This window comes from Schistocerca gregaria, unplaced genomic scaffold (genome assembly GCF_023897955.1).
Source record: "Schistocerca gregaria isolate iqSchGreg1 unplaced genomic scaffold, iqSchGreg1.2 ptg000066l, whole genome shotgun sequence".
Taxonomy (NCBI): domain Eukaryota; kingdom Metazoa; phylum Arthropoda; class Insecta; order Orthoptera; family Acrididae; genus Schistocerca; species Schistocerca gregaria.
This window is the reverse complement of record NW_026061707.1, coordinates 6399834-6420400: the sequence shown is the minus strand read 5'-3', so window position 1 is coordinate 6420400 and position 20567 is coordinate 6399834.

Below are 20567 nucleotides of genomic sequence, written 5' to 3'. Positions count from 1 at the left end.
GTAGTAGTTTCCGATGCACATCTTTAGTCATTCTGTTATCTGTGGACTATCAGAGTGTTGATAAAAGACGGAAATTGAATCGGGATTGAATACAACAGTCCTCATGCGCACTTTCCTCCATGGGAGTAATGTCTCAAACAGTCTATGCTTTGATCGTTCCCTTGAAGACCAGTAGTAGTTTCCGATGCACATCTGGAGGCAATCTGTAATCTGTGGACTATCAGAGTGTTGATGAAACACAGAAATTGCATCGGGATTGAATACAACAGTCACCATGTGCAATCTCCTCCACAGGAGTAATGTCTCAAACAGTCTACGCTTTGATCGTTAGCTCGAAGACCAGTAGTAGTTTCCGATGCACATCTGGAGGCATTATGTAATCTGTGGACCTTCAATGTGTTGATGAAACACAGCAATTGCATCGGGATTGAATACAACAGTCACCATGCACACTTTCCTACATAGGAGTAAAGTCTCAAACAGTCTACGCTTTCATCGTTCACTGGAAGGTCAGTAGCTGTTTCCGATGCACATCTGGAGGCATTCTGTAATCTGATGAGTATCTGAGTGTTGATGAAACACAGAAATTGCATTGGGATTGAATACAACAGTCACCATGCGCACTTTCCTCCATGGGAGTAATGTCTCAAAGAATCTACGCTTTGATCGTTCCCTGTTAGACCAGTAGTGGTTTCCGATGCACATCTGGAGGCGTTCTGTAATCTGTGGACTATCAGAATGACGATGAAACAGAGAAATTGCTTCGGGATTGAATACAACAGTCACCATGCGCACTTTCCTCCATGTGAGTAATGTCTCAAACAGTCTACGCTTTGATCGTTCCCTGGAAGTCCAGTAGTAGTTTCCGATGCACATCTGGAGTCATTCTGTAGTCTGTGGACTATCAGAGTGTTGATGAAACACAGAAATTGAAACGGGATTGAATACAACAGTCACCATGCACACTTTCACCCATGGGAGTAATGTCTGAAACATTGTACCCTTTGATCGTTCCCTGTTAGACCAGTAGTAGTTTCCGATGCACATCTGGAGGCATTCTGTAATCTGTGGACTATCAGAGGGTTGATGAAACACAGAAATAGCTTCGGGATTGAGTACAACAGTCACCATGCGCACTTTCCTCCATGTGAGTAAGGTCTCAAACAGTCTACGCTTTGATCGTTCCCTGGAAGTCCAGTAGTAGTTTCCGACGCACATCTGGAGGCAATGTGTAATCTGTGGACTATCAGAGTGTTGATGAAACTCAGAAATTGCATCGGGATTGAATACAACAGTCACCATGCGCACTTTCCTCCATGTGAGTAATGTCACAAACAGTCTACGCTTTGATCGTTTTCTGGAAATCCAGTAGTAGTTTCCGATGCTCATCTGGAGGCAATCTGTAATCTGTGGACTATCAGAGTGTAGATGAAACTCAGAAATTGCATCGGGATTGAATACAACAGTCACCATGCACACTTTCACCCATGGGAGTAATGTCTCAAACAATCTACGCTTTGGTCGTTAACTGTTAGAACAGTAGTGGTTTCCGATGCACATCTAGAGGCATTCTGCAATCTGTGGACTATCAGAGTGTTGATGAAACAAAGAAATTGCATCGGGATGGAATACAACAGTCACCATGCGCACTTTCCTCCATGGGAGTAATGTCTGAAATATTCTACCCTTTGATCGTTCCCTGTTAGACCAGTAGTAGTTTCCGATGCACATCTTTAGGCATTCTGTAATCTGTGGACTATCAGAGTGTTGATGAAACACAGAAATTGCTTCGGGATTGAATACAACAGTCACCATGCGCACTTTCCTCCATGGGAGTAATGTCTGAAACAGTCTACGCTTTGATCGTTCCCTGGAAGACCAGTAGTAGTTTCCGATGCACATCTTTAGTCATTCTGTTATCTGTGGACTATCAGAGTGTTGATAAAAGACGGAAATTGAATCGGGATTGAATACAACAGTCCTCATGCGCACTTTCCTCCATGGGAGTAATGTCTCAAACAGTCTACGCTTTGATCGTTCCCTTGAAGACCAGTAGTAGTTTCCGATGCACATCTGGAGGCAATCTGTAATCTGTGGACTATCAGAGTGTTGATGAAACACAGAAATTGCGTCGCGATTTAATACAACAGTCACCATGTGCAATCTCCTCCACAGGAGTAATGTCTCAAACAGTCTACGCTTTGATCGTTAGCTCGAAGACCAGTAGTAGTTTACGATGCACATCTGGAGGCATTATGTAATCTGTGGACCTACAATGTGTTGATGAAACACAGCAATTGCATCGGGATTGAATACAACAGTCACCATGACCACTTTCCTCCATGGGAGCAATTCTCAAACAGTCTACGCCTTGATCGTTCCCTGGAATACCAGTAGTAGTTTACGATGCAAATCTGGAGGCATTCTGTAATTTGTGGACTAACTGAGTGTTGATGAAACACTGAAATTGCATCGGGATTGAATACAACAGTCACCATGCGCACTTTCCCCCATGGGAGTAATGTCTCAAACATTCTACGCTTTGATCGTTCCTTGTTAGACCAGTAGTAGCTTCCGTTGCACATTTATAGGCTTTCTGTAATCTGTGGACCATCAGAGTGTTGATGAAACACAGAAATTGCTTCGGGATTGAATACAACAGTCACCATGCGCACTTTCCTCCATGGAAGTAATGTCTCAAACAGTCTACGCTTTGATCGTTCCGTGGAATACCAGTAGTAGTTTCCGATGCACATCTGGAGGCATCTGTAATCTGTGGACTATCAGAGTATTAATGAAACACAGAAATTCCATCGGGATTGAAACAACAGACACCATTCGCACTTTCCTCCATTGGAGTAATGTCTCAAAGAGTTTGCGCTTTGATCGTTCCCTGGAAGACCAGTAGTAGTTTCCGATGCACATCTGGAGGCATTCTGTAACCTGTGGATTATCAGAGTGTCGTTGAAACACTGAAATTGCATCGGGATTGAATACAACAGTCACCATGCGCACTTTCATCCATGGGAGTAATGTCTCAAAAAGTCTACGCTTTGATCGTTTACTGGAAGAACAGTAGTAGTTTCCGATGCACATCTGGAGGCATTCTGTAATCTGTGGACTATCAGAGTGTTGATGAAACACAGAAATTGCATCGGGATTGAATACAACAGTCACATTGCGCACTTTCCTACATGGGAGTAATGTCTCAAACAGTCTACGCTTAGATCGTTCACTGGAAGGTCAGTAGCTGTTTCCGATGCACATCTGGAGGCATTCTGTAATGTGATGAGTATCTGAGTGTTGATGAAACACATAAATTGCATTGGGATTGAATACAACAGTCACCATGCGCACTTTCCTCCATGGGAGTAATGTCTGAAACAATCTACGCTTTGATCGTTCCCTGTTAGACCAGTAGTGGTTTCCGATGCAAATCTGGAGGCATTCTGTAATCTGTGGACTATCAGAATGACGATGAAACACAGAAATTGTTTCGGGATTGAATACAACAGTCACCATGCGCACTTTCCTCCATGTGAGTAATGTCTCAAACAGTCTACGCTTTGATCGTTCCCTGGAAGTCCAGTAGTAGTTTCCGATGCACATCTGGAGTCATTCTGTAATCTGAGGACTATCAGAGTGTTGATGAAACACAGAAATTGAATCGGGATTGAATACAACAGTCACCATGCACACTTTCCCCCATGGGAGTAATGTCTGAAACATTCTACCCTTTGATCGTTCCCTGTTAGACCAGTAGTAGTTTCCGATGCACATCTGGAGGCCTTCTGTAATCTGTGGACTATCAGAGGGTTGATGAAACACAGAAATTGCTTCGGGATTGAATACAAAAAGTCACATTGCGCACTTTCCTCCATGGGAGTAATGTCTCAAACAGTCTACGATTTGATCGTTCCCTGGAATACCAGTAGTAGATTCCGATGCACATCTTTAGTCATTCTGTTATCTGTGAACTATCATAGTGTTGATAAAACACGGAAATTGAATCGGGATTGAATACAACAGTCACCATGCGAACTTTCCTGCATGGGAGTAATGTCTCAAACAGTTTACACTTTGATCGTTCCCTGGAAGTCCAGTAGTAGTTTCAGATGCACATCTGGAGGCATTGTGTAATCTGTGGACTATCAGAGTGTTGATGAAACACAGAAAATGCATCGGGATGGAATACAACAGTCACCATGCGCACTTTACTCGATGGGAGTAATGTCTCAAACAGTCTACACTTTGATCGTTCCCTGGAAGACCAGTAGCAGTTTCCGTTGCACATCTGGAGGCATTCTGTAATCTGTGGACTAACTGAGTGTTGATGAAACACAGAAATTGCATCGGGATTGAATACAACAGTCACCATGCGCACTTTCCTCCACGGGAGTAAATATCTCAAACAGTCTATGCTTTGATCGTTCCCTCGAAGACCAGTAGCAGTTTCCGATGCACATCTGGAGGCATTCTGTAATCTGTGGACTATCAGAGTATTAATGAAACACAGAAATCCCATCGGGATTGAAGCAACAGTCACCATTCGCACTTTCCTCCATTGGAGTAATGTCTCAAAGAGTTTACGCTTAGATCGTTCCCTGGAAGACCAGTAGTAGTTTCCGATGCACATCTGGAGGCATTCTGTAATCTGTGGACTATTAGAGTGTTTATGAAACAAAGAAATTGCATCGGGATTGAATACAACAGTCACCATGCGCACTTTCCTACATAGGAGTAATGTCTCAAACAGTCTACGTTTTGTTCGTTCCCTGGAAGACCAGTAGTATTTTAAGTTGCACATCTGGAGGCATTCTGTAATCTGTGGACTATCAGAATGTTGATGAAACAAAGAAATTGCATCGGGATTGAATACAACAGTCACCATGCGCACTTTCCTCCATGGTAGTAATGTCTCAAACAGTCTACGCTTTGATCGTTCCCTGGAAGACCAATAGTATTTTCCGATGCACATCTGGAGGCATTCTGTAATCTGTGGTCTATCAGAGTGTTGATGAAACACAGAAATTGCATCGGGATTGAATACAACAGTCAGCATGCGCACTTTCCTACATTGGAGTAATGTCTCAAACAGTCTATGCTTTGATCGTTCCCTGGAAGGTCAGTAGCTGTTTCCGATGCACATCTGGAGGCATTCTGTAATCTGATCAGTATCTGAGTGTTGATGAAACACAGAAATTGCATTGGGATTGAATACAACAGTCACCATGCATACTTTCCTCCATGGTAGTAATGTCTCAAACGGTCTATTATTTGATCGTTCCCAGAAAAACCAGTAGTAGTTTCCGATGCACATCTGGAGGCATTCTGTAATCTGTGGAATATCAGAGTGTTGATGAAACTCAGAAATTGCATCGGGATTGAATACAACAGTCACCATGCGCACTATCCTCCATGTGAGTAATGTCTCAAACAGTCTACGCTTTGATCGTTCCCTGGAAGACCAGTAGTAGTTTCCGATGCACATCTGGAGACATTCTGAAATCTATGGACTATCAGAGTGTTGATGAAACACAGAAATTGCATCGGGATTGAATACAACAGTCACATTGCGCCCTTTCCTACATTGGAGTAATGTCTCAAACAGTCTACGCTTTGATCGTTTCCTGGAAGGTCAGTAGCTGTTTCCGATGCATATCTGGAGGCATTATGTAATCTGATGAGTATCTGAGTGTTGATGAAACACAGAAATTGCATTGGGATTGAATACAACTGTCACCATGCGCAATTTCCTCCATGGTAGTAATGTCTCAAACGGTCTATTCTTTGATCGTTCCCAGAAAAACCAGTAGTAGTTTCCGATTCACATCTGGAGGCAATCTGTAATCTGTGGACTATCAGAGTGTTGATGAAACTCAGAAATTGAATCGGGATTGAATACAACAGTCACCATGCGCACTTTCCTACATTGGAGTAATGTCTCAAACAATCTACGCTTTGATCGTTCCCTGTTAGACCAGTAGTGGTTTCCGATGCACATCTGGAGGCATTCTGTAATCTGTGGACTATCAGAGTGTCGATGAAACACAGAAATTGCTTCGGGATTGAATACAACAGTCAGCATGCGCACTTTCCTCCATGTGAGTAATGTTTCAAACAGTCTACGCTTTGATCGTTCCGTGGAAGTCCAGTAGTAGTTTCCGACGCACATCTGGAGGCAATCTGTAATCTGTGGACTATCAGAGTGTTGATGAAACCCAGAAATTGCATATGGATTGAATACAACAGTCACCATGCGCACTTTCCTCCATGTGAGTAATGTCACAAACAGTCTACGCTTTGATCGTTTTCTGGAAATCCAGTAGTAGTTTCCGATGCACATCTGGAGGCAATCTGTAATCTGTGGACTATCAGAGTGTAGATGAAACTCAGAAATTGCATCGGGATTGAATACAACAGTCACCATGCACACTTTCACCCATGGGAGTAATGTCTCAAACAATCTACGCTCTGGTCGTTAACTGTTAGAACAGTAGTGGTTTCCGATGCACATCTAGAGGCATTCTGCAATCTGTGGACTATCAGAGTTTTGATGAAACAAAGAAATTGCATCGGGATGGAATACAACAGTCACCATGCGCACTTTCCTCCATGGGAGTAATGTCTGAAACATTCTACCCTTTGATCGTTCCCTGTTAGACCAGTAGTAGTTTCCGATGCACATCTTTAGTCATTCTGTTATCTGTGGACTATCAGAGTGTTGATAAAAGACGGAAATTGAATCGGGATTGAATACAACAGTCCTCATGCGCACTTTCTTCCATGGGAGTAATGTCTCAAACAGTCTATGCTTTGATCGTTCCCAGAAAGACCAGTAGTAGTTTCCGATGCACATCTGGAGGCAATCTGTAATCTGTGGACTATCAGAGTGTTGATGAAACACAGAAATTGCATCGGGATTGAATACAACAGTCACCATGTGCAATCTCCTCCACAGGAGTAATGTCTCAAACAGTCTACGCTTTGATCGTTAGCTCGAAGACCAGTGGTAGTTTCCGATGCACATCTGGAGGTATTATGTAATCTGTGGACCTTCAATGTGTTGATGAAACACAGCAATTGCATCGGGATTGAATACAACAGTCACCATGACCACTTTCCTCCATGGGAGTAATTCTCAAACAGTCTACGCCTTGATCTTTCCCTGGAATACCAGTAGTAGTTTACGATGCAAATCTGGAGGCATTCTGTAATCTGTGGACTATCAGAGTGTTGATGAAACACAGAAATTGCATCGGGATTGAATACAACAGTCACCATGCGCACTTTCCTCCATGGAAGTAATGTCTCAAACAGTCTACGCTTTGATCGTTCAGTGGAATACCAGTAGTAGTTTCCGATGCACATCTGGAGGCATTCTGCAATCTGTGGACTATCAGAGTATTAATAAAACACAGAAATTCCATCGGGATTGAAACAACAGACACCATTCGCACTTTCCTCCATTGGAGTAATGTCTCAAAGAGTTTGCGCTTTGATCGTTCCCTGGAAGACCAGTAGTAGTTTCCGATGCGCATCTGGAGGCATTCTGTAACCTGTGGACTATCAGAGTGTCGTTGAAACACTGAAATTGCATCGGGATTGAATACAACAGTCACCATGCGCACTTTCATGCATGGGAGTAATGTCTCAAAAAGTCTACGCTTTGATCGTTCCCTGTAAGACCAGTAGTAGTTTCCGATGCACATCTGGAGGCATTCTGCAATCTGTGGACTATCAGAGTGTTGATGAAACACAGAAATTGCATCGGGATTGAATACAACAGTCACATTGCGCACTTTCCTACATAGGAGTAATGTCTCAAACAGTCTACGCTTTGATCATTCACTGGAAGGTCAGTAGCTGTTTCCGATGCACATCTGGAGGCATTCTGTAATCTGATGAGTATCTGAGTGTTGATGAAACACAGAAATTGCATTGGGATTGAATACAACAGTCACCATGCGCACTTTCCTCCATGGGAGTAATGTCTCAAACAATCTACACTTTGATCGTTCCCTGGAAGACCAGTAGTAGTTTCCGATGCACATCTGGAGGCATTGTGTAATCTGTGGACTATCAGAGTGTTGATGAAACACAGAAAATGCATCGGGATGGAATACAACAGTCACCATGCGCACTTTCCTCGATGGGAGTAATGTCTCAAACAGTCTACGCTTTGAACGTTCCCTGGAAGTCCAGTAGTAGTTTCCGATGCACATCTGGAGGCATTCTGCAATCTGTGGACTATCAGAGTGTTGATGAAACAAAGAAATTGCATCGGGATTGAATACAACAGTCACCATGCGCACTTTCCTACATAGGAGTAATGTCTCAAACAGTCTACGTTTTGTTCGTTCCCTGGAAGACCAGTAGTATTTTCATTTGCACATCTGGAGGCATTCTGTAATCTGTGGACTATCAGAATGTTGATGAAACAAAGAAATTGCATCGGGATTGAATACAACAGTCACCATGCGCACTTTCCTCCATGGTAGTAATGTCTCAAACAGTCTACGATTTGACCGTTCCCTGGAAGACCAGTAGTAGTTTCCGATGCACATCTGGAGGCATTCTGTAATCTGTGGTCTATCAGAGTGTTGATGAAACACAGAAATTGCATCGGGATTGAATACAACAGTCAGCATGCGCACTTTCCTACATTGGAGTAATGTCTCAAACAGTCTACGCTTTGATCGTTAGCTCGAAGACCAGTAGTAGTTTCCGATGCACATCTTTAGGCATTATGTAATCTGTGGACCTTCAATGTGTTGATGAAACACAGCAATTGCATCGGGATTGAATACAACAGTCACCATGACCACTTTCCTCCATGGGAGTAATTCTCAAACAGTCTACGCCTTGATCGTTCCCTGGAATACCAGTAGTAGTTTACGATGCAAATCTGGAGGCATTCTGTAATCTGTGGACTAACTGAGTGTTGATGAAACACTGAAATTGCATCGGGATTGAATACAACAGTCACCATGCGCACATACCCCCATGGGAGTAATGTCTCAAACATTCTACGCTTTGATCGTTCCGTGTTAGACCAGTAGTAGCTTCCGTTGCACATTTATAGGCTTTCTGTAATCTGTGGACCATCAGAGTGTTGATGAAACACAGAAATTGCTTCGGGATTGAATACAACAGTCACCATGCGCACTTTCCTCCATGGAAGTAATGTCTCAAACAGTCTACGCTTTGATCGTTCAGTGGAATACCAGTAGTAGTTTCCGATGCACATCTGGAGGCATTCTGCAATCTGTGGACTATCAGAGTATTAATGAAACACAGAAATTCCATCGGGATTGAAACAACAGACACCATTCGCACATTCCTCCATTGGAGTAATGTCTCAAAGAGTTTGCGCTTTGATAGTTCCCTGGAAGACCAGTAGTAGTTTCCGATGCGCATCTGGAGGCATTCTGTAACCTGTGGACTATCAGTGTGTCGTTGAAACACTGAAATCGCATCGGGATTGAATACAACAGTCACCATGCGCACTTTCATCCATGGGAGTAATGTCTCAAATAGTCTACTCTTTGATCGTTCCCTGTAAGACCAGTAGTAGTTTCCGATGCACATCTGGAGGCATTCTGCAGTCTGTGGACTATCAGAGTGTTGATGAAACACAGAAATTGCATCGGGATTGAATACAACAGTCACATTGCGCACTTTCCTACATAGGAGTAATGTCTCAAACAGTCTACGCTTTGATCGTTCATTGGAAGGTCAGTAGCTGTTTCCGATGCACATCTGGAGGAATTCTGTAATCTGATGAGTATCTGAGTGTTGATGAAACACAGAAATTGCATTGGGATTGAATACAACAGTCACCATGCGCACTTTTCTCCATGGGAGTAATGTCTCAAACAATCTACACTTTGATCGTTCCCTGGAAGACCAGTAGTAGTTTCCGTTGCACATCTGGAGGCATTGTGTAATCTGTGGACTATCAGAGTGTTGATGAAACACAGAAAATGCATCGGGATGGAATACAACAGTCACCATGCGCACTTTCCTCGATGGGAGTAATGTCTCAAACAGTCTACGCTTTGATCGTTCCCTGGAAGTCCAGTAGTAGTTTCCGATGCACATCTGGAGGCATTCTGTAATCTGTTGACTATCAGAGTGTTGATGAAACAAAGAAATTGCATCGGGATTGAATACAACAGTCACCATGCGCACTTTCCTACATAGGAGTAATGTCTCAAACAGTCTACGATTTGTTCGTTCCCTGGAAGACCAGTAGTATTTTCATTTGCACATCTGGAGGCATTCTGTAATCTGTGGACTATCAGAATGTTGATGAAACAAAGAAATTGCATCGGGATTGAATACAACAGTCACCATGCGCACTTTCCTCCATGGAAGTAATGTCTCAAACATTCTACGCTTTGATCGTTCCTTGTTAGACCAGTAGTAGCTTCCGTTGCACATTTATAGGCTTTCTGTAATCTGTGGACCATCAGAGTGTTGATGAAACACAGAAATTGCTTCGGGATTGAATACAACAGTCACAATGACCACTTTCCTCCATGGGAGTAATTCTCAAACAGTCTACGCCATGATCGTTCCCTGGAATACCAGTAGTAGTTTACGATGCAAATCTGGGGGCATTCTGTAATCTGTGGACTAACTGAGTGTTGATGCAACACTGAAATTGCATCGGGATTGAATACAACAGTCACCATGCGCACTTTCCCCCATGGGTGTAATGTCTCAAACATTCTACGCTTTGATCGTTCCTTGTTAGACCAGTAGTAGCTTCCGTTGCACATTTATAGGCTTTCTGTAATCTGTGGACCATCAGAGTGTTGATGAAACACAGAAATTGCTTCGGGATTGAATACAACAGTCACCATGCGCACTTTCCTCCATGGAAGTAATGTCTCAAACAGTCTACGCTTTGATCGTTCCGTGGAATACCAGTAGTAGTTTCCGATGCACATCTGGAGGCATTCTGTAATCTGTGGACTATCAGAGTATTAATGAAACACAGAAATTCCATCGGGATTGAAACAACAGACACCATTCGCACTTTCCTCCATTGGAGTAATGTCTCAAAGAGTTTGCGCTTTGTTCGTTCCCTGGAAGACCAGTAGTAGTTTCCGATGCACATCTTTAGTCATTCTGTTATCTGTGGACTATCAGAGTGTTGATAAAAGACGGAAATTGAATCGGGATTGAATACAACAGTCCTCATGCGCACTTTCCTCCATGGGAGGAATGTCTCAAACAGTCTATGCTTTGATCGTTCCCTGTAAGACCAGTAGTAGTTTCCGATGCACATCTGGAGGCATTCTGCAATCTGTGGACTAACTGAGTGTTGATGAAACACAGAAATTACAATGGGATTGAGTAGAACAGTCACCATGCGCACTTTCCTCCATGGGAGTAATGTCTCAAACAGACTACGCTTTGATCGTTCCCTGTTAGACCAGTAGTAGTTACCGTTGAACATCTGGAGGCATTCTGTAATTTGTGGACTAACTGAGTGTTCATTAAACACATAAATTGCATCGGGATTTAATGCAACAGTCACCATGCGCACTTTCCTCCATGGGAGTAATGTCTCAAACAGTCTACGCTTTGATCGTTCCCTGGAAGTCCAGTACTAGTTCCCGATGCACATCTGGAGGCAATCTGTAATCTGTGGACTATCAGAGTGTAGATGAAACTCAGAAATTGCATCGGGATTGAATACAACAGTCACCATGCACACTTGCCCCCACGGGAGTAATGTCTCAAACAATCTACGCTTTGATCGTTAACTGTTAGAACAGTAATGGTTTCCGATGCACATCTGGAGTCATTCTGTAATCTGTGGACTATCAGAGTGTCGATGAAACACAGAAATTGCTTCGGGATTGAATACAACAGTCACCATACGCACATTCCTCTATGTGAGTAATGTCTCAAACAGTCTACCTTTTGATCGTTCCCTGTTAGACCAGTAGTAGTTTCCGTTGCACATCTGGAGGCATTGTGTAATCTGTGGACTATCAGAGTGTTGATGAAACACAGAAACTGCATCGGGAAGGAATACAACAGTCACCATGCGCACTTTCCTCCACGGGAGTAATGTCTCAAACAGTCTATGCTTTGATCGTTCCCTTGAGGACCAGTAGTAGTTTCCGATGCACATCTGGAGGCATTCTGTAATCTGTGGACCTTCAAAGTGTTGATGAAACACAGAAATTGCATCGGGATTGAATACAACAGTCACATTGCGCACTTTCCTACATAGGAGTAATGTCTCAAACAGTCTACGCTTTGATCGTTCACTGGAAGGTCAGTAGCTGTTTCCGATGCACATCTGGAGGAATTCTGTAATCTGGTGAGTATCTGAGTGTTGATGAAACACAGAAATTGCATTGGGATTGAATACAACAGTCACCATGCGCACTTTCCTCCATGGGAGTAATGTCTCAAACAATCTACACTTTGATCGTTCCCTGGAAGACCAGTAGTAGTTTCCGATGCACATCTGGAGGCATTGTGTAATCTGTGGACTATCAGAGTGTTGATGAAACACAGAAAATGCATCGGGATGGAATACAACAGTCACCATGCGCACTTTCCTCGATGGGAGTAATGTCTCAAACAGTCTACGCTTTGATTAATCCCTGGAAGTCCAGTAGTAGTTTCCGATGCACATCTGGAGGCATTCTGTAATCTGTTGACTATCAGAGTGTTGATGAAACAAAGAAATTGCATCGGGATTGAATACAACAGTCACCATGCGCACTTTCCTACATAGGAGTAATGTCTCAAACAGTCTACGATTTGTTCGTTCCCTGGAAGACCAGTAGTATTTTCATTTGCACATCTGGAGGCATTCTGTAATCTGTGGACTATCAGAATGTTGATGAAACAAAGAAATTGCATCGGGATTGAATACAACAGTCACCATGCGCACTTTCCTCCATGGTAGTAATGTCTCAAACAGTCTACGCTTTGACCGTTCCCTGGAAGACCAGTAGTAGTTTCCGATGCACATCTGGAGGCATTCTGCAATCTGTGGTCTATCAGAGTGTTGATGAAACACAGAAATTGCATCGGGATTGAATACAACAGTCAGCATGCGCACTTCCTACATTGGAGTAATGTCTCAAACAGTCTACGCTTTGATCGTTAGCTCGAAGACCAGTAGTAGTTTCCGATGCACATCTTTAGGCATTATGTAATCTGTGGACCTTCAATGTGTTGATGAAACACAGCAATTGCATCGGGATTGAATACAACAGTCACAATGACCACTTTCCTCCATGGGAGTAATTCTCAAACAGTCTACGCCATGATCGTTCCCTGGAATACCAGTAGTAGTTTACGATGCAAATCTGGAGGCATTCTGTATTCTGTGGACTAACTGAGTGTTGATGCAACACTGAAATTGCATCGGGATTGAATACAACAGTCACCATGCGCACTTTCCCCCATGGGTGTAATGTCTCAAACATTCTACGCTTTGATCGTTCCTTGTTAGACCAGTAGTAGCTTCCGTTGCACATTTATAGGCTCTCTGTAATCTGTGGACCATCAGAGTGTTGATGAAACACAGAAATTGCTTCGGGATTGAATACAACAGTCACCATGCGCACTTTCCTCCATGGAAGTAATGTCTCAAACAGTCTACGCTTTGATCGTTCCGTGGAATACCAGTAGTAGTTTCCGATGCACATCTGGAGGCATTCTGTAATCTGTGGACTATCAGAGTATTAATGAAACACAGAAATTCCATCGGGATTGAAACAACAGACACCATTCGCACTTTCCTCCATTGGAGTAATGTCTCAAAGAGTTTGCGCTTTGATCGTTCCCTGGAAGACCAGTAGTAGTTTCCGATGCACATCTTTAGTCATTCTGTTATCTGTGGACTATCAGAGTGTTGATAAAAGACGGAAACTGAATCGGGATTGAATACAACAGTCCTCATGCGCACTTTCCTCCATGGGAGGAATGTCTCAAACAGTCTATGCTTTGATCGTTCCCAGAAAGACCAGTAGTAGTTTCCGATGCACATCTGGAGCCAATCTGTAATCTGTGGACTATCAGAGTGTTGATGAAACACAGAAATTGCATCGGGATTGAATACAACAGTCACCATGTGCAATCTCCTCCACAGGAGTAATGTCTCAAACAGTCTAAGCTTTGATCGTTAGCTCGAAGACCAGTAGTAGTTTCCGATGCACATCTGGAGGTATTATGTAATCTGTGGACCTTCAATGTGTTGATGAAACACAGCAATTGCATCGGGATTGAATACAACAGTCACCATGACCACGTTCCTCCATGGGAGTAATTCTCATACAGTCTACGCCTTGATCGTTCCCTGGAATACCAGTAGTAGTTTACGATGCAAATCTGGAGGCATTCTGTAATCTGTGGACTAACTGAGTGTTGATGAAACACTGAAATTGCATCGGGATTGAATACAACAGTCACTATGCGCACATTCCCCCATGGGAGTAATGTCTCAAGCATTCTACGCTTTGATCGTTCCGTGTTAGACCAGTAGTAGCTTCCGTTGCACATTTATAGGCTTTCTGTAATCTGTGGACCATCAGAGTGTTGATGAAACACAGAAATTGCTTCGGGATTGAATACAACAGTCACCATGCGCACTTTCCTCCATGGAAGTAATGTCTCAAACAGTCTACGCTTTGATCGTTCAGTGGAATACCAGTAGTAGTTTCCGATGCACATCTGGAGGCATTCTGCAATCTGTGGACTATCAGAGTATTAATGAAACACAGAAATTCCATCGGGATTGAAACAACAGACTCCATTCGCACTTCCCTCTATTGGAGTAATGTCTCTCAGAGTTTGCGCTTTGATCGTTCCCTGGAAGACCAGTAGTAGTTTCCGATGCGCATATGGAGCCATTCTGTAACCTGTGGACTATCAGAGTGTCGTTGAAACACTGAAATTGCATCGGGATTGAATACAACAGTCACCATGCGCACTTTCATCCATGGGAGTAATGTCTCATAAAGTCTACGCTTTGATCGTTCCCTGTAAGACCAGTAGTAGTTTCCGATGCACATCTGGAGGCATTCTGCAATCTGTGGACTATCAGAGTGTTGATGAAACACAGAAATTGCATCGGGATTGAATACAACAGTCACATTGCGCACTTTCCTACATAGGAGTAATGTCTCAAACAGTCTACGCTTTGATCGTTCACTGGAAGGTCAGTAGCTGTTTCCGATGCACACCTGGAGGCATTCTGTAATCTGATGAGTGTTGATGAAACACAGAAATTGCATTGGGATTGAATACAACAGTCACCATGCGCACTTTCCTCCATGGGAGTAATGTCTCAAATAATCTACACCTTGATCGTTCCCTGGAAGACCAGCAGTAGTTTCCGATGCACATCTGGAGGCATTGTGTAATCTGTGGACTATCAGAGTGTTGATGAAACACAGAAAATTCATCGGGATTGAATACAACAGTCACCATGCGCACTTTCCTACATAGGAGTAATGTCTCAAACAGTCTACGTTTTGTTCGTTCCCTGGAAGACCAGTAGTATTTTCATTTGCACATCTGGAGGCATTCTGTAATCTGTGGACTATCAGAATGTTGATGAAACAAAGAAATTGCATCGGGATTGAATACAACAGTCACCATGCGCACTTTCCTCCATGGTAGTAATGTCTCAAACAGTCTACGCTTTGACCGTTCCCTGGAAGACCACTAGTAGTTTCCGATGCACATCTGGAGGCATTCTGTAATCTGTGGTCTATCAGAGTGTTGATGAAACACAGAAATTGCATCGGGATTGAATACAACAGTCAGCATGCGCACTTTCCTACATTGGAGTAATGTCTCAAACAGTCTATGCTTTGATCGTTCCCTGGAAGGTCAGTAGCTGTTTCCGATGCACATCTGGAGGCATTCTGTAATCTGATGAGTATCTGAGTGTTGATGAAACACAGAAATTGCATTGGGATTGAATACAACAGTCACCATGCGCACTTTCTTCCATGGTAGTAATGTCTCAAACGGTCTATTATTTGATCGTTCCCAGAAAAACCAGTAGTAGTTTCCGATGCACATCTGGAGGCAATCTGTAATCTGTGGACTATCAGAGTGTTGATGAAACTCAGAAATTGCATCGGGATTGAATACAACAGTCACCATGCACACTTTCCCCCATGGGAGTAATGTCTCAAACAATCTACGCTTTGATCGTTCCCTGTTAGACCAGTAGTGGTTTCCGATGCACATCAGGAGGCATTCTGTAATCTGTGGACTATCAGAGTGTCGATGAAACACAGAAATTGCTTCGGGATTGAATACAACAGTCACCATGCGCACTTTCCTCCATGTGAGTAATGTCTCAAACAGTCTACGCTTTGATCGTTCCCTGGAAGTGCAGTAGTAGTTTCCGATGCACATCCGGAGGCAATCTGTAATCTGTGGACTATCAGAGTGTTGATGAAACTCAGAAATTGCATCGGGATAGAATACAACAGTCACCATGCACACTTTCCCCCATGGGAGTAATGTCTCAAAGAATCTACGCCTTGATCGTTCCCTGTTAGACCAGTAGTGGTTTCCGATGCACATCTGGAGGCATTCTGTAACCTGTGGACTATCAGAGTATCGATGAAACACAGAAATTGCTTCGGGATTGAATACAACAGTCACCATGCGCACTTTCCTCCATGTGAGTAATGTCTCAAACAGTCTACGCTTTGATCGTTCCCTGGAAGACCAGTACTAGTTTCCGATGCACATCTCTAGGCAATCTGTAATCTGTGGACTATCAGAGTGTAGATGAAACTCAGAAATTGCATCGGGATTGAATACAACAGTCACCATGCACACTTTCCCCCATGGGAGTAATGTCTCAAACAATCTACGCTTTGATCGTTCACTGGAATGTCAGTAGCTGTTTCCGATGCACATCTGGAGGCATTCTGTAATCTGATGAGTATCTGAGTGTTGACGAAACACAGAAATTGCATTGGGATTGAATACAACAGTCACCATGCGCACTTTCCTCCATGGGAGTAATGTCTCAAACAATCTACGCTTTGATCGTTCCCTGTTAGACCAGTAGTAGTTTCCGATGCACATCTGGAGGCATTCTGTAATCTGTGGACTATCAGAATGTCGATGAAACACAGAAATTGTTTCGGGATTGAATACAACAGTCACCATGCGCACTTTCCTCCATGTGAGTAATGTCTCAAACAGTCTACGCTTTGATCGTTCCCTGGAAGTCCAGTAGTAGTTCCCGATGCACATCTGGAGTCATTCTGTAATCTGTGGACTATCAGAGTGTTGATGAAACACAGAAATTGAATCGGGATTGAATACAACAGTCACCATGCACACTTTCCACCATGGGAGTAATGTCTGAAACACTCTACCCTTTGATCGTTCCCTGTTAGACCAGTAGTAGTTTCCGATGCACATCTGGAGGCATTCTGTAATCTGTGGACTATCAGAGGGTTGATGAAACACAGAAATTGCTTCGGGATTGCATACAACGGTCACCATGCGCACTTTCCTCCATGGGAGTAATGTCTCAAACAGTCTACGATTTGATCGTTCCCTGGAAGACCAGTAGTAGATTCCGATGCACATCTTTAGTCATTCTGTTATCTGTGAACTATCATAGTATTGATAAAACACGGAAATTGTATCAGGATTGAATACAACAGTCACCATGCGCACTTTCCTCCATGGGAGTAATGTCTCAAACAGTTTACACACTGATCGTTCCCTGGAAGACCAGTAGTAGTTTCCGATGCACATCTGGAGGCATTGTGTAATCTGTGGACTATCAGAGTGTTGATGAAACACAGAAACTGCATCGGGATGGAATACAACAGTCACCATGCGCACTTTCCTCGATGGGAGTAATGTCTCAAACAGTCTACGGTTTGATCGTTCCCTGGAAGACCAGTAGCAGTTTCCGTTGCACATCTGGAGGCATTCTGTAATCTGTGGACTAACTGAGTGTTGATGAAACACAGAAATTGCATCGGGATTGAATACAACAATCACCATGCGCACTTTCCTCCACGGGAGTAATGTCTCAAACAGTCTATGCTTTGATCGTTCCCTCGAAGACCAGTAGTAGTTTCCGATGCACATCTGGAGGCATTCTGTAATCTGTGGACTATCAGAGTATTAATGAATCAAAGAAATTGCATCGGGATTGAATACAACAGTCACCATGCGCACTTTCCTACATAGGAGTAATGTCTCAAACAGTCTACGCTTTGTTCGTTCACTGGAAGACCAGTAGTATTTTCCGTTGCACATCTGGAGGCATTCTGTAATCTGTGGACTATCAGAATGTTGATGAAACAAAGAAATTGCATCGGGATTGAATACAACAGTCACCATGCGCACTTTCCCCCATGGTAGTAATGTCTCAAACAGTCTACGCTTTGATCGTTCCCTGGAAGACCAGTAGTAGTTTCCGATGCACATCTGGAGGCATTCTGTAATCTGTGTACTAACAGAGTGTTGATGAAACACAGAAATTGCATCGGGACTGAATACAACAGTCACCATGCGCACTTTCCTACATTGGAGTAATGTCTCAAACAGTCTATGCTTTGATCGTTCCCTGGAAGGTCAGTAGCTGTTTCCGATGCACATCTGGAGGCATTCTGTAATCTGATGAGTATCTGAGTGTTGATGAAACACAGAAATTGCATTGGGATTGAATACAACAGTCACCATGCGCACTTTCCTCCATGGTAGTAATGTCTCAAACGGTCTATTCTTTGATCGTTCATAGAAAAACCAGTAGTAGTTTCCGATGCACATCTGGAGGCATTCTGTAATCTGATGAGTATCTGAGTGTTGATGAAACACAGAAATTGCATTGGGATTGAATACAACAGTCACCATGCACACTTTCCCCCATGGGAGTAATGTCTCAAACAATCTACGCTTTGATCGTTCCCTGTTAGACCAGTAGTGGTTTCCGATGCACATCTGGAGGCATTCTGTAATCTGTGGACTATCAGAGTGTCGATGAAACACAGAAATTGCTTCGGGATTGAATACAACAGTCACCATGCACACTTTCCCCAATGGGAGTAATGTCTCAAACAATCTACGCTTTGATCGTTAACTGTTAGAACAGTAGTGGTTTCCGATGCACATCTGGAGGTATTCTGTAATCTGTGGACTATCAGATTGTCGATGAAACACAGAAATTGCTTCGGGATTGAATACAACAGTCACCATGCACACTTTCCCCCATGGAAGTAATGTCTCAAACAATCTACGCTTTGATCGTTCCCTGTTAGACCAGTAGTGGTTTCCGATGCACATCTCGAGGCATTCTGTAATCTGTGGACTATCAGAGTGTCGATGAAACACAGAAATTGCTTCGGGATTGAATACAACAGTCACCATGCACACTTTCCCCAATGGGAGTAATGTCTCAAACAATCTACGCTTTGATCGTTAACTGTTAGAACAGTAGTGGTTTCCGATGCACATCTGGAGGTATTCTGTAATCTGTGGACTATCAGATTGTCAATGAAACACAGAAATTGCTTCGGGATTGAATACAACAGTCACCATGCACACTTTCCCCCATGGGAGTAATGTCTCAAACAATCTACGCTTTGATCGTTCCCTGTTAGACCAGTAGTGGTTTCCGATGCACCTCTGGAGGCATTCTGTAATCTGTGGACTAACTGAGTGTTGATGAAACACAGAAATTGCATCGGGATTGAATACAACAATCACCATGCGCACTTTCCTCCACGGGAGTAATGTCTCAAACAGTCTATGCTTTGATCGTCCCTCGAAGACCAGTAGTGGTTTCCGATGCACATCTGGAGGCATTCTGTAATCTGTGGACTATCAGAGTATTAATGAAACACAGAAATTCCATCGTGATTGAAACAACAGTCACCATTCGCACTTTCCTCCATTGGAATTAATGTCTCAAAGAGTTTACGCTTAGATCGTTCCCTGGAAGACCAGTAGTAGTTTCCGATGCACATCTGGAGGCATTCTGTAATCTGTGGACTATCAGAGTGTTGATGAAACAAAGAAATTGCATCGGGATTGAATACAACAGTCACCATGCGCACTTTCCTACATAGGAGTAATGTCTCAAACAGTCTACGCTTTGTTCGTTCACTGGAAGACCAGTAGTATTTTCCGTTGCACATCTGGAGGCATTCTGTAACCTGTGGACTATCAGAATGTTGATGAAACAAAGAAATTGCATCGGGGTTGAATACAACAGTCACCATGCGCACTTTCCCCCATGGTAGTAATGTCTCAAACAGTCTACGCTTTGATCGTTCCCTGGAAGACCAGTAGTAGTTTCCGATGCACATCTGGAGTCATTCTGTAATCTGTGGACTATCAGAGTGTTGATGAAACACAGAAATTGCATCGGGATTGAATACAACAGTCACCATGCACACTTTCCCCCATGGGAGTAATGTCTCAAACAATCTACGCTTTGATCGTTCCCTGTTAGACCAGTAGTGGTTTCCGATGCACATCTGGAGGCATTCTGTAATCTGTGGACTATCAGAGTGTCGATGAAACAC